The sequence below is a fragment of the Dipodomys spectabilis genome, unplaced genomic scaffold (assembly GCF_019054845.1).
Source record: "Dipodomys spectabilis isolate Male_0828 unplaced genomic scaffold, ASM1905484v1 ptg000095l, whole genome shotgun sequence".
Lineage (NCBI taxonomy): Eukaryota > Metazoa > Chordata > Mammalia > Rodentia > Heteromyidae > Dipodomys > Dipodomys spectabilis.
In genome coordinates this window covers 26,257,848-26,268,724 of record NW_024870772.1, presented here as the reverse complement: position 1 = coordinate 26,268,724, position 10,877 = coordinate 26,257,848, and the positions used below count along the sequence as shown (strand labels likewise).

The following is a 10,877-nucleotide window of genomic DNA, read 5'->3' as shown; positions in this document are numbered from 1 at the left end:
CCTTAACCTTCCACTAAGTTTACTACTCCATCTATTCTAAGGTGCCTTGCTAACAAGTAGCTCTTTTCACAGGCCCTGGTAATGGAGGCCCAACCAGCTGATATGCTTTGTTAGCAAAGATGTCTAAACGTTGTCGAAATTTTAGGTTTTAAGTTTTGCCTTTTTTGTTTTGTGTTGTGTATTCTACTACTGACTATGTGGTTCTAAAATACTGGGTATATCTGCTAAAATTCTCATCACATCTAATGAGTTTCATCATTTCAGAATATTTGTTGGCAATTCTTGATAAGAACCAGGTAAGCTCTACTTATTCTACTTGATCTCCTTGTTGCCTTAATTGGAAATAATAAAGGGCTTTTGTGGCAAAGATTTCAGTTCAAAGCCAGCTCGGGCTAAAAAATCTCTAAGACTCCGTCTCCCAGCTGAACTCTGCAAGTGGTACTATAACTCAACATGGTAGAGCACTAGCCTTGAGCAGAAGTGCTCAGGGACCGTGCCCAGGCCTTGAGTTCAAATCTTGAATACCAACTGGGACAAGCCATCCCTGCAACGAGCACCTAGACTCAAGCCAGTCTGGGGAACAAGGGAACGTGGAAAGGAGTAAGAGGAGATGATGTCACATCAGCTACTTTGTGCCTGCCCTTTCAAAATTAACCTGAGCCGGGAGGTCAGTAGAAGTAAGAAGCCTACCCAGCCAATGTCTAAGGTCAGTAGAAGTAAGAAGCCTGCCCATCTAATGTCTATACCTGTGTACCTATTAACTGAACAGGAATTTATATTCTTGCCTTTGTCACCTGACTTCTCTACCTAGTAGCCAGATGTCAGAAGTAGCTAGGGACATTTCTACCAACATTTCCAGCCCCAAGTCCTTCCTCTTGCCATTTATTTGCTGTTCAGTATTTTTTTTTCCAGCCCCTCAATGCTCATGAGACTTCTCCAGACTTCACCTAAGGACTCAATACACCAAGGGACAGCTGCTGCTCACTGCCTTCTCTGGGAGGAGACCAAATTCCAGCCTCTTACCCCTATTGTCGACGCCCCTTGTCAGCAGGAAGTAGCCAGAGAGAATCCTCGCCCTATTTCATGATTATTAAAAGGCTGGAATGTAAGGTCTGCTTCTGGATGGCTAGCAGACTCCACCCTCCTCGCAGCAAAGTCTCCACCCATCACCTGCGTTACCTAGGCAACTGGGACACCTGGAAGAGGTCACATCTGCATCCGCTGAGGTCACATCTGAATTTGATGTGGCCACACCTTTCTCCGCCCATACCCTACATAAGGCCTAGCCCAGGCCCAGACTCTCTTTTTTTCTTGCTCTGTTCTTTTCTAGCTCTCTCTCAGCTCTAGCTCTTCCTCTCTCTTTCCCAGCCACGTGGAGTGCCAACCTTGCCTGGTCCCAGTAGGTCTACTGAATAAACCTACCCCTTACCCGAATACCATGTGAGTGCTACTGTTCTTACCCCTCTCTCTGCTCTTTTCTAGCTCTTTCCTCTCTTTCTCAGCTCTCTCTCCTTTCCAGGCCTTTCCCAGCCACGTGGAGTGCCAACCTTGCCTGGTCCCAGCAGGTCTACTGAATAAACCTACCCCTTACCTGAATGCCACGTGCGTGCTGGTGCAGTTTTTACTCGGTTACCTCCTTTTAAAAACCTAACAGTGCTCTACCACTTGAGCCATAGCCCCACTTTCAGTTTTCTGGTGGTTTATTGGAAATAAGAGTCTCATGGACCTTCCTGCCTGGGCTGGGTTTGAACCATGATCCTCAGATCTCAGCTTCTTTTATATATATATATATTTTATTGTGAAAATACTGTACAGAGGGGTTACAATTACATGGGCAAGATAATGAGTACATTTCTTATCAAGCATTGTAGCCTCCTCCTTTGTTTCCCCTTCCCATCCCTTCCCATCCTCTCCCCGCCCCCCTCCCCCCCACCCAATCCTCCCCGCCCCCCCAAAGTTGTAAAGTTCGTTTTCGACATAACGACTTGTACATCTCATTGTTGCAATGGGTCCACCTGTATCCCTATTTAAATGACTTGTTTTTCCCCTTCCCCTCCACAAATTATGACATCAAATACAGTGAAAGCAGGGTTTATACTGCGGGAGGAGGGGCATACAAAGCAACAAAGAAATATCTCAGCTTCTTGAGTAGCTAGGATTGCAGGTGTGAGCCACTGGCGCCCAGCTTATACATACAAATCTTTTTTTTTTTCTTTTTTTTTGTCGGTCGTGGGGCTTGAACTCTGGGCCTGGGTGCTGTCCCTCGGCTCTTCAGCTCAAGGCAAGCTACAGCACCACTTCCGGTTTTCTGGTGGTTTATTGGAGATAGGAGTCTCACAGTCTCTCCTGCCTGGGCTGGCTTTGAACCACGATCCTCAGATCTCAGCCTCCTGAGTAGCTAGGATTACAAGCGTGAGCCAATGGTGCCCGGGTTACCTACAAATCTTAAAGTCCATTAATGTCACATTTTATTTCTGGGATAAAGTATCTGAAAAAATAAATGTAAAAAGAAGAAAGCGCTGAGGGCCAGGGCCTCATGGCTGTAATCCTAGCCACTCAGGAGGCTGAGATCTGAGGACTGCAGATCAAAGCCAGCCTGGGCAGGAAAGTACATGTGACTCTTATCTCCAATTAAGCACAAAAAGCCAGAAGTAGAGCTGTGGCTCTAGCGGTGGAGTGTTAGCCCTGAGCATGAAAGCTCAGGGAGAGCTCCCAGGCTCAGAATCCAAGCCCTAGGACTGACAAAAATTAAAATTAAAATTAAAAAAACATGTATTTCTGACAAGGGAGGTGAAGGGTGTGGTTCAGTGACAGCGCCTGAGAATCATATGTGCTAGTTCCTACGTTCCATCTCCCTACACCAAAAGGAAAAAAAAAAAGCTGGAACAAAATAATCATTCAATCATTATTATTTCTTTGGAGATTAATACTTAAAATGTCACCAGTTTGTTAATTAAAGAGACAATTGGGTTAACTTCACAAACTGTCTTCAGCAGCAGTGCCTCAGACGTAGGTGGTGGAAATATGATGTTAGAGAGCCAACAGTAGATTCAGGATTTAGCTTGTAGTTGATTAAATTTCTACTCTGCCTTGCCATACAATTCTTGCTCATGTCCATGAACTAAATCCTCAAATGGAAGGTAAAGGAGTGGCTTAAGTACAAAACCTCCTCTCTTGTTAGTTTACTTATATATTACTTTTCTGCTCTACTAAGTCCTAAAACTCTTTCCATAAACAAAATATATCCCGGGACAGGTTCTGGTGGTATGTCTGTAATCTTAACTACTCAGGAGGTTGAGAGATCCAGGAGACTCTTACCTCCAATTAACCAGCAAAAGCTTGGAAGTGGATCTGTGGTTCAAGTAATAAAGTGTCAGTTTAGGGACAGAATCCAAGGCCTGAGTTTAATAAAGCCTCCAGTATAGGCATAAAACTAAAAACAAAACAAAATCTATAGAAGGGAAGAGAGTCGACGAAATGACATCTGATCAAGTTGGATGTTAAATGGTTCTTGTCTCCACAGCTGTCTGTACTTTTGCAAGGTTGTCATCTACTTGTTAACTCGGGGCTCCCGAGGACCTGGCTAACTTTACTTTTCTCCAGAACCTTAAGAGGAGCAGAAGAAAGCAAAAGGCTGGCACCACGGTTTACCAACTCCCTAGGGCTTTTACTTTTCTCCAGAACTTTACTTTTCTGTCACTTCAGAGATGCAGAAGAAGAAAGCAAAAGGCTTGCACCACGGCTTACCGACTTTCATTTACAAGCTCAGTGTGGGGGCCGCTCCGGGAGCGGGCAGTGGGAGTGGGTGAGCCCCTGGGAACACTATGGGGGTCCCCAGGCCCCGGAGGGAGGCCCCGGGAGGGAGTGTGGGGGGGGGGCAGGTGGCCGCCCTGGCCCGGGGCAGGAAGCGGGGCGGGGCGGGGCGCCACGGCCAGCGCCGAGCCCCGGGGCCGCAGGCGCCCCGCCCGGGCTGGTATGCGGCCGAGAGTGACGCGGGAGGCGGGGTCACGTGACGCCCGAGGAATGCCAACAATGTAGCGAATGTCCCACTTGGGTCTGCGCGTTGGAACCGCGGCGCGAGCGTCCCGGGAAGATGGAACAGCCGCCGCTCGCGCCACCGCCGCTCCCGCCCGGGGCTCCCCCGTCCCTAGGGGAGCAGCAGCCTCTCCAGCCACCGGCGCCCGGTCTCGCGGCGTGTGAGGCTCCGGAGCCGCGGGCCAGGGCGCCCCCGAGGGTGTAGACCGTGCTCCCGGAGGTGAGGGGGGGAGAGGGGGGGAAGTGCGGGCCTCGGCCGGGCGGCCCGGCGGCCGGGAGAAAGTTTCCCCGGGCCGGCGAACCCCGGGGGCAGCTCGGGACGCCCAGCGAGGTGGGGAGCGGGCTGCCGAGGAAGTTGGTCCGAAGGCGGTGGTGGTGGTGGAGGGGGCGCCCGCCCTCGGGCTCCGCGCGGCGGACGCCCCGCCCGGCCGCCCGCCCGGCCGCGCGCCCTCCGTCGCGGGGCCTGTGGGGGAGTGGAGGGCGTCGGCGCGGGCGTCGGGTCGGCCGGGCTGCGCCGCTTTGTGGTGCGCCGTCGGCCCCCGGGTGGCGCCGGGGTCGGGCGGCCTCGGGGACGCGGGGAGCCCCGGGCGGGGCAGGGCGTGGGGTGGGGGGAGACGCGCCGTCGGCGCTGGGCCCGCCTCCGGCTCCACACGGCCGCGGGAGGTGAGGGGTCCCTCGGCTTCGACCGAAGCGCGGAGTCCCGCGTCCTTGATAGCCCCGGGCCACTCGAATCCACGCTGTCCCCCCCCCCCCCACCTCGCCCCACAGGCCTCCGGGGCCCGCCTGTGTCTGGTCCGCGCCGTCCGCCCGACGCGCGGGCCTAGTCCGTGCGGCTGTGCGCCACCGTCCCCGCGCAGCGCGCGAGCTGCGGGAGCTGCCAGCCGCGCTTGCCTTCGTGGCGGCTTGAGAACCAGCCGTTGCATAACGTGTCTTTTCGGCGCCCTAATTGAGGCCACTTTTCTGGGACTTGCCTTGTCCGGTCTGATGCAACCTCACCTGCTGGTAGACGGCTCACCCGCCCCACTGCCGGAGGTGCGACCCCCGGCCACGGCCTGCCTTCCCTCCTCTCCTGTATCCCGGGTCCGGGGCGCTGCCCTCTTCCGGGTGTCTGCAGCCCAGATCTCCAAAGCCTGGGGTCCAGATGGGTTAGGTGATGGGGGGGGAGGGTGGCTCGCCCCTTCCCAGAAGGTCAAACACACCTGACCTAGGACGCCACAGGGCAGGGTCTCCTGGTGACCTGAGCTGCCCGCTGCGCATTCCGAGGCCCTTGGGTAAAAATAAACTTTTGCAAGCATGACCAGGAAAGAACTTGATTTGTACACAGATCTTGTTGACAAAGAGTTTGAACAACAACTTTTTACATTTTAACTGTTCTCTAGGACACAAGTGAATATCCTTAGATTATTATCCAGGCATAAAAAAAAATGAAACTATTAACCTGGGTGTTCTGAATAAAACATTCAGATTCATAGGCCAGCCTCATTAGACACAAATATATACAATTTTTAAAGGATCACTTAACTTCAGAAGTAAACTCAAAACATACTGAAATTACAACAAAAATGACTATATTGTGTGTAAACCGTAAGCAGGTTTTTTTTGTTTTTTTATTTTGGGTCGGGTCTTGGGGCCTGAACTCTGGGCCTGGGCACTGTCCCTCAGCTCTTCAGCTCAAGGCTAGCGCTCTACCACTTGAACCACAGCACCACTTCCGGTTTTTTTCTTTTTGCTTATGTGGTGCTGCGGAATCGAACCCAGGGCCTCTGGCATGCAAAGCAAGCGCTCTACCACTGAGCCACCTTCCCAGCCCCAAGCAGGTGTTCTTAAATTTTATTGCTAGTAGGCGTGGGCCCTCAGTCATGGAAAAAGTAAAGTGTTACTGTTTGTTAGGAAATTTATATTACCTAGATCTTGAATAATATTTTTAGTTCAATAACAGCCTAAGTCAGAATGATGAGTGTTAAAAGCAAGAAACTGAGTTGCCTTTTTTTTTTTCTGTAACAACAGTTATAATATGGTCTTTGTTTTGTTTTGGTTTTTTGCTGGTCTTGGGCCTGAACTCTGAGGTGCTGTCCCTCAGCTCTTCAGCTCAAGGCTAGCACTCTAGCTACTTGAGCTACAGCACCACTTCCAGCTTTTTCTGCTTATGTGGTACTGAGGAATCGAACCCAGGGCTTCATGCATGCAAGGCAAGTGCTCTACCACTGAGCCACCTTCCCAGCCCATAAAATATGGTCTTTCAATACAAGAATGCAGACTGAATGTGGGTGCAGGTACTGGCTCACACCTGTAATCCTAGCTACTCAGAAGGCTGACATGTGAGGATATGCTGTTAGAAGTGACCCCAGTTAGGAAAGTTTGTGAGACTCCAATTAATCACCCCAAATTGGAAGTGGAGCTGTGTTTTAGTGGTAGAACATCAGCCTTGAGCAAAAAAGTTAAGGAACAGTGCCCAGGCTCTGAGTTCAAGCCCTAGCACTTCTACACAGGTGCATTCACACACACACACAAGGCGGGGCGGGGAGGGAGAGAGAAAGATGTGCAGGGCTATTTAGAAGGTCTGTTTTAAATGAACTGTAATTAAGACATTATGTTTTAGCCTCTTCTTAAAATTTGGTCCAATTATCCAGGTACAGAAAACACTGGTGAATGAATCTACCAGCATCTCTTTGAAATCACTGATCATTAATACATTTCAAAATGTCAAACAGTTTAAAATGGTATCTAAGTGGTGCTCAAAGTGGTAGAGCACTAGCCTTGCATGAATAAAGTTCAGGGACAGCACCTAGGCCCTGAGTTCAAGCAAACAACCAAAAACAAAGAAAAGCAAAACTTTGGGGCTGGGAATGTGGCTTAGTGGTAGAATGCTTGCCTAGAATGCATGAAGTTCTGGGTTTGATTCCTTAGTACCACATAAACAGAAAAAGCAGGAAGTGGCACTGTGGCCCAAGTGGTAGAGTTTTAGCCTTAAGCAAAAGAAGATCAGGGACAGTGCCCAGGCACTGTTCAAACTTCAGGACTGGCCAAAAAAAAAAAAAGGTATCTAATTAGGCACAGGTATGAAAAATTGAGGTGAAGTCCTAGAATCTTAGAACTTTTGAACTAGTGCTAGTCATTCCTGTCCCTCCACCTACTTTGAGATAGTTTTGACAAATGTAAATTGAAGCTGGTTGCGTTTTTAAGGAAATCATCCTTGGTGGAAGAGGAATTTATGTATTTGTTTTTACAATAAGGTGACTTAAATGCTTGAGCGTAGAAAGTCTGCCCTGGAATCCTAAGACCCAGGGTTGAATGGAGTGGAGGTTAAGGCTGATAAATTTGCTGTAAGTGTATAGAATTTGGGGAAGACCTGTAGGGGGATAAAAGTATTTTTTATATTTATTTCATGATCATAACATGAAACTACTAAACAATATTCCTTATTGACTTTAAATGTAGTAGTCCTAGAAAAATATAGAAGATAAATTCAATGTACTAAACTTTGTCTTTTCTATAAACTCGTCTACAGAGGGACAAGATCCATTGAAGGATCTTGCTTGATTGAAACTCTTAAGAATTCTCTGAATCTTCTTCCTTTTAAAGAGCTCTATTAGCCAGGCGCGGGTGGCACACACCTGTAATCCTAGCCACTTGGGAGGCTGAGATCTGAGGACCATGGTTCAAAGCCAGCTCAGAAAAGTCCTTGAGAGGGCTGAGAAGGTGGCTCAGTGGTAGAGTGCTTGCCTTGCATGCATGAGGCCCTGGGTTCGATTCTTCAGCACTACATAAGCAAAAAGAAAAAATCCGGAAGTGGCGCTGTGGCTCAAGTGGTAGAGCACTAGTCTTTTTTTTTTTTTTTGCCAGTCATGGTGCCTGAACTCTGGGCCTGGGCACTGTCCCTCAGCTCTTCAGCTCAAGGCTAGTGCTCTACCACTTGAGCCACAGCACCACTTCCAGCTTTTCTGCTTATGTGGTGCTGAGGAATTGAACCCAGGGCCTCATGCATGCAAGGCAAGCACTCTACCACTGAGCCACCTTCCCAGCCCCAGAGCACTAGTCTTGAGCTGAAGAGCTGAGGGACAGCACCCAGGCCCAGAGTTCAGGCTCCACGACTGCACCCCCCTCCCAAAAACAAAAAAAGAAAAGAATAGTCCTTGAGACCTTTATCTCCAATAAACTACTCAGAAAAAGCTGCTAGTTTTACGGTGGCTCAAGTGGAAGAGCACTAGACTTCAGCACAAAGAGGCTTAGGGACTGCCCAGACCCTGAGTTCAAGCCCTAAGACTGGCAAAAACAAACCAAAACAACAACAAAAAAACACCTAAAAAATACTCAGTTGCTTAGTTTGCTTAGTAATTTCTCTGAATTGGCTGGGCCTCCCCATTGCTCAAGGCAGGGCACTGTTCCTATTGTGTGCTAGGCTACATTGCCCTCAGAGGGACTTGTGAAGGAGTACTGGCTGTGGCGTTTGTCCGTCAGCTGTTCTTTCAGTACTGTAAAGGCCAACAATATTTGATTTTACCGTTTCATTTTGAAGGCATTAATACAACAGTAATGTTGGGAATAAAGATAATTGGTTATGCTAAAATTAGGATGGAAATTTGGCATTGCTTTATGCTTGCCATTCACACCACCCCCTTCCCAAAGATTTTTTGTCAGTTATTGTCTAGACCATGTCAACTAACTTGTGAGAATGGCTTGTAAAAAGTTAATTAACAGATTTTTTTTTTGTTGGTGAGCTGATAGTTTGACATACATAGATTTTTTTTTTTTGGAAGAATGAAAAAGGCTCCTGTTTCACAGCAAGAGTTTATATTTGTGTTCTACACTGATGGTTAATGATATTGTGGCGGTTGCCACAGACTCTAATGCAGGATTGTTAGGATCTTTGAATGTTGGTTGGATTTTGGGTAGAGTAGGCTGGTTTGGGTATTGAGCCTCACTGCCTTCAGGCACGTTATCTTGAGCCAGTATCCTAAGAGGCTCAGCTATGTTCTTTACTGATTAATTCCATCTTCTCTCCTGGGACTTAACTCTGTTTTCTTCATTAAATATCCCTAGATAGCACCTGCCCTCCCTCTCCTTACATTGTTTATCTGTTCATCTTTCTCTTCTGTGATAAAGCCTTTTCACGGGAAGGTCATACTCCAAGAATAGTTTTGAACTTCCTCCATCAAATCATAGCCTTTCCAGTTTGGGTGAAGCATTCCTTTCTCTAGAAGCCTTTCTCTAAACAATCACAACATCCCTGAAGAATCAGATTCCTCCATAGAAACAGGCATGAGCACAGGGATTCTTTGGACATAAACTGTATTTTGTTACTCTGCCAGTGGCAGAGTGGGCTGAGTGCTCTAATACTCTAGTTGGAGTGTATCTCAATACCCAGAGAAGTGGATATAGAGGCAGAGACTGCTCAAAGATTGAGAATCAGTTTGGTTTTTGCCTGGACTGTTCAACTGCATTGCTGTTAGGAAGTTTAGCTCAGCTTGGTTCTTGCACTGTTATGCATTGATATTTACATAATCTGTATCATGCAAATATCAGATGCAGACCTGCTTAAAAGGTGTCAGGATGTAGCTACTCTGGTTTGTATTTCCAGCTACTGTGGAAACAGAGATTGGAAGTTGGATAACACAGGACTGGAAAGGTAACTCAGTGGTAGAGTGCTTGCCTTGCATGTATGAGGCCCTGGGTTCAATTCCTCAGCACCACATAAGCAGAAAAAGCTGGAAGTGGCACTATGGCTCAAGTGGTAGAGTGCTAGCCTTGAGCTGAAGAGCTGAGGGACCGTGCCCAGGCCCAGAGTTCAGGCCCCATTACCTGGCCAAAAAAAAAAAAAAGTTAACACAAAAATTAAGCAGGATCTGGGTGCTGTGGCTCAAACCTGTAATCCCAACTATGAAGGAAGTGCAGGATCTCAGAGCTGAGGCCAGCGTCATGGAAAAGTAAAGGAGTTTATCTCAAGAGGTAGAGTACCTCCCTGGCAAGTACAAAGTCCTTAGCATAAACTCCATACCACCAAAACCAAAGAGTGTGGTGGTATCTGGGAGAAAATGGTAGGAAGAATGCATTCCTAGGCCAGTCCAAAAACAAAACAAAGAAACCAACCAAAAAGCAAAAGGTTTGGGAGCCCATAGTTGAATCTTCAGTCCTACCCCCCTTTCTTCCCCCAAAAGGCCTAGACTTGTAGCACAAGCAGTAGAGGGCTTACTTGGAAAGTGCAGAGCACTGAGTTCAAACCTCTAGACTGTAAGCTTGTTTAAAAGTGAGACCCTAGGGTTGGAGAAAAGTGAGACCCTGTTCTTACCTGGGTGAAGTTTCTTCAAGTATAGTGTCTGGTGTTTGTAAGTACCTGGGAAACCCACAGAAGCTGATGCTAGTGATGCTTCTTAGACAGTGGGAGTTCTCAACAGAATATTTTCCTAAACCCCCAGAGGTTTGTAATTTCTGCTTTCCTCCAAGACCCTCATTATGAGAGGCAGCCTATGGTTTCCTGGCCTGGACAGTGCTGGAGCAGTACATCTATCTGGTGGTTTATGGTTCTGACATTTAGCATCTGCCTCAAGGCCTGGCCCATCTGTTTGATTTTGCTAGTTAATTATAGTAAGTTGTGATTTAAATAATAACTGGAATATTGGGACTAAGAAATTATGTTTTTCAGCCAGGTGGTGGTAGCTCACACCTGTTATCCAAGCTACTCTAGAGGCTGAGATCTGAGGATCAAAGTTAAAAGCCAGCTGGAACAAGAAAGTGTGAGACTTTTACCTCTGGTTAACCACCAGAAGACCAGAAGAGGCTCTGTGGCTCAAAGTGGTAGAGTGCTAGCTAGCCTTGAGAAAAGAGCTCAGAGACAGTGCCCAGGC

The 10,877-nt window shown here is 47.9% G+C and overlaps 1 protein-coding gene across 1 annotated transcript in view; it reads left to right on the top strand.

Annotated features, from left to right (window-relative positions):
• Positions 1-4,030: 4,030 nt before the first annotated feature.
• Positions 4,031-10,877, top strand: part of Lats2 (large tumor suppressor kinase 2) — an 83,199-nt gene continuing 76,352 nt past the window's right edge. The window contains exon 1 of the mRNA XM_042685585.1: positions 4,031-4,255. The gene's annotated coding sequence lies outside the window, so the exon portion shown is untranslated. The remainder of the gene's footprint in view (positions 4,256-10,877) is intronic.